At 46.1% G+C, this 4,338-nt stretch overlaps 1 pseudogene; it reads right to left on the reverse strand.

Annotated features, from left to right (window-relative positions):
• LOC100518981 lies at positions 389-3,073 on the reverse strand (annotated as a pseudogene).

Raw genomic sequence — 4,338 nt, forward strand, 5'->3', positions numbered from 1 at the left:
TAGGAAAATCTAAAGCACGCATGGAAGTGCATACATGCGAGTGAAATGCTGATTCTTATCTTCCTCATTAGACTAAAACATCTCGAGGGTGGGTACTGCAGGTGCTTTAGCTTGCAGTGTTACCTAGTGCCTAGCACAATGTCCAGGCCTTAGATTCATCCAATAAACATTTGTGAAATAATTGATTAAAAGTGAGATTTTGGAAGCCTAACGAATTCAAATCTCACATATGCTCTTTTTAACAAATACTTTGAATAAACGCTATAATAAAACTCACACATTGAAATTCCCTGCACTGGAAAGTGTGCCAGTGGGAACTGATCACCATATTGGCTTTAATGCTGGACACTCTGGTAACACTGCCAGCATCCAAAAGTTGAATCCAGTTCATTGCAGTCTGAGACCACGTACCAAAATCCTAACAGTCAACACCAGGATCATTCACTTTCTAAATCCTAAATCACATCCTGACATCTAGCTCTTAACACTCTCAAACAGTCACCTGAGAACATCAGGTTAAGTTCCTCGTCACTACAGTGGAATCCAGAGGACAGGAAAAATCCTCCTCCACACTCTTAGGGTCTCTGGCTGAGCCTGCAAATTAAAACACCATGAGCCAGGGCAGGAAGACAGAAAGTCAATAAGATTTATTACCCTGGACCCTCGTCCGGAAACCAAACTCGCTGAGCTGTTTCTAGTAGTTAGTTTACAATGTGCATTGCAACGCGACATCTATCATCCACACCACAGAGGGCTGGATGCTCAGAAACCTGTGCCTCCTGCAAAGTCATTTCTGCTTCGGGAAAAATAGGTGAGCCACCTGCTCTCGAATTGCCTTGGTCTTGATCCCATAAATGATGGGATTCAGCATCGGGGGAACCAGCACGCAGACATTGGCCAACAAGATGTGGATATGAGCTGGGATGTGGCGTCCAAACCGCTGAGTCAGGGTGGTGAAGATGGCAGGCCCATAAAAGAGGATGATGATGCAGACATGGGAGCCACATGTGTTGAGAGCTTTGTGACGAGCATCTTGGGAAGGCATGTGGAAGACAGCACGGAGAATCAGCATGTAGGACACAAAAATTAACAGGACGTCTAAGACCACCGTTGACACTATGACAAAGAGTCCATACCAGATGTTCACTCGAATGTCATTACAGGCATATTTGGCCAAGCCGATGTGTTCACAATAGGTATGTGGAAGGACATTATTTCGGCAGAATGTCAGCCTTTTCAAAAGAAATACGATGGGGAAAATAGTACAATAACTTCTCAGAAAGATGGTAACACCGATCTTCCCAATCAGCGTGTGTGTCAGAATAGTGGTGTATCTCAGAGGGTAGCATATGGCAAGTAGCGGTCAAACGCCATCACCAGCAAGAGGCCTGACTCAGAGATGAAGATGCAGTGTATGATGAAGAACTGAGAGATGCAGCGATCCAGGGAGATCTCCCCAGCACGGAACCAGAAGATGGCCAGGGCCTGAGGGACTGTGCAGGTGGACACCACGTCGGCCCCGGCCAGCATGCACAGGAATAGGAACATGGGTTCATGGAGGCTGCGCCTCGTGAGAATGAGGAAGATGAGCAGGCTGTTCCCAAGCAGGGCGGTGACGTAGGAAATGAAGAAGGGGATGGAAATCCACAGGTGCTGGTCCTCAAGGCCAGGGATGCCCAGCAAGTAGAAGACGGTGTGGCTGACCCCAGTGCGGTTAAAGGAAAGCATACCTGCGGGCACCACCAGAGACGTCACCTCATGGTCACCGGCTGAGATGAAAACACAGATTTTCTGGGGATGCTCTTTGTGAAGTCACCAGCAGCCTTTAGCCCATCTCACACTCTCCACCTTCCTTGACCATGCAAAGAAGAAGACACCTACAGTGGTGAATAAGATATGTTCTCTGCCCTCAAGGAGGGACACTCTAATTAAAAGGTACGTGGTTTCAACTAACCAAACTAAAAGACACTGGTATACGTTTTCTCCGACAAATCGATGGTTATCAATATACAGAGGAGAAAAGGAGGAGAAGGGAGTGATGTCTGTTTCCTTTTTTGGCCAAAGACCAAACCACTGACCTCAGGGGTGTTTGCCCCTTTGGTCTCCTGATAGAGCGACTTTGGGCCAATACCTGTTCATCCCAGAAATCTCCTTCCAAAGGCCTCCGTTCCTATACCATCTTCATACATCTGCCCAAGAAGGCCTGGAGGGCTCCTCTTTCCCTCTCTGCTTTGGGAGCCCCATCAAGATCTCAAGGCTGCTCTCCTATCTCCCAAGACACACCTGCAATTTCTAGGTGAATGTCTCTCCTTTCTCATGTCCAAGTGAATTACTAAGGCACCTGTAATTGTAAGGATGGTGTCCCTTTATTTACTAACCTGCAGTAACATCAGACAGACCAAGTATGCACCTGCCTTCCCAGACCTCACCCACCACATCTGCTCAAACCAGAGATCTGGGCCTCTGGTCATGACCATTCTTCATGTACTTACATCAAGAGCTTCCATGAGTCTGTTTCTTCTGGCCTGTCTGGGAAACAGCACCTGCCCAGTCATGACCCTAGTCTTGGAACCACCCCCATTGGCAGGTGTTTAATGCCCTCACCAGCCTTAGACTGAGCCTCCAGGGACAGACACTACACTGGAGATGAAGTCAGCCTGTTGTGTGGCAGGATGGGGGCATTTTATCCTCTGTCATTACAGTCCCTGAGGGAAGCACTTACACCAGGGCTCCAGGGACAGACGTTGGTTGCAGAAAATCCTTGCCCAGTGGATTTCAAGTGAAATGAAAACAGAAGCAACAGGAAGAAGGTGAATATATAACCAAGAATCAACCTCAGGGTACATTGGACTTGGGAAAGAAGAGAAAAGAAATAAAGTAATTGCAAATGAAACTACTGACATATACTTAGACTGTTACCTCTTGGACTGGAAAGAAATTATCTCTTCTTTCTTGGATTTTTTTAAACTTGTTATCATCAGCACATACAGACACACACACACACAAAAACAAAACAAATGGATTAATGAATTATAAGGCCAACATCACCCAGGTCAAGAATTGTGTCAGTCACACGCAATGTGTTGTGCGGGTGCCCAGTCCCAAATTCACAGTGGCCAAACCTAAGCTTTGGGGTTACATTTTATTTATTTATTTATTTTTTTTTTTTATTAGGTCCGCAACTGCCGCATATGGAGGTTCCCAGGCTAGGGATCGAATCGGAGCCACAGCCACAGCAACACCAGATCCAAGCTATGTCTGCAACCCACAACACAGCTCACAACAATGCCAGACCCTTAACCCACCAAGCAAGGCCAGGGATCAAATCTGCAACCACATGGTTCCTAGTCAGATTCATTTCCACTACCCCAAAATGGGAACTTCTTGGGTTACATTTATTTATTTACTTATTATTACTCAACGAATTTATTACATTTATAGCTGTACAATGAGCATCACAATCCAATTTTATAGGATTTCCATCCACAACACAGCACATCTCCCCCCCACCAAACTGTTCCTTTGAAACCATAAGTTTTTCAAAGTCTGTGAGTCAGTATCTGTTCTGCAAAGAGTCCATTGTGTGCTTTTTCAGACTCTACATGCCAGTGAAAGCATTGGATGTTGGTGTCTCATTGTATGGCTGACTTCACTTGCATGACAATTTCTAGGTCCATCATGTTGCTAAAAATAAAGTCCTAGCCAGAGCAATCAGAGAAGAAATAAAAGGAATCCAAATTGGAAAGGAAGAAGTACAACCATCACTGTCTGCAAATGACATGATACTACACCTAGAGAATCTTTCTAAAGACTCTAACCAGAAAACTGTTAGAGATCATCCATGAATTTGGCAAGGTCACAGCATACAAAATTAATACACAAATAGGAGAAAGGACAGATGGTGAGGAAGTAGGGGAACACGCTCCCCCTCTCCCACAAACACAACAAAAAAAGCACAATCTACAGAATAAATGACTCGCACAGAACAGCAACCATCGCTGGCAGAGGAACCTAAACTCCAATAACGGCAAGAGTTCGTGACATATTGGGCAAACGGAGAAAAAGGAGAATGAGAGAAGGTGATCCAAGCGGGACGGGTGCTGCGAAAAGGAAGCGGATGAGAAGGGGTCCCGCACCAGGAAAGTCACCTACCGGGGAAGATCAAAGGAACCAAAGGAATCTCCAGCTGCAGAGAAGAGTGTAGCATAAGTTGGAGTACGGAAAAGCCGATCAAGAACCCAACGGACCATCTGAACTACGGAAGCAAAAAAGAACCCTGGGTGGGGGCTGGGCACCGAGACTCGGCTCCGAGGTTAGTCCCTGGCTGGGGTGCGGGGC

This window comes from Sus scrofa, chromosome 9, assembly GCF_000003025.6.
Source record: "Sus scrofa isolate TJ Tabasco breed Duroc chromosome 9, Sscrofa11.1, whole genome shotgun sequence".
In the NCBI taxonomy this organism is placed as follows: Eukaryota; Metazoa; Chordata; class Mammalia; order Artiodactyla; family Suidae; genus Sus; species Sus scrofa.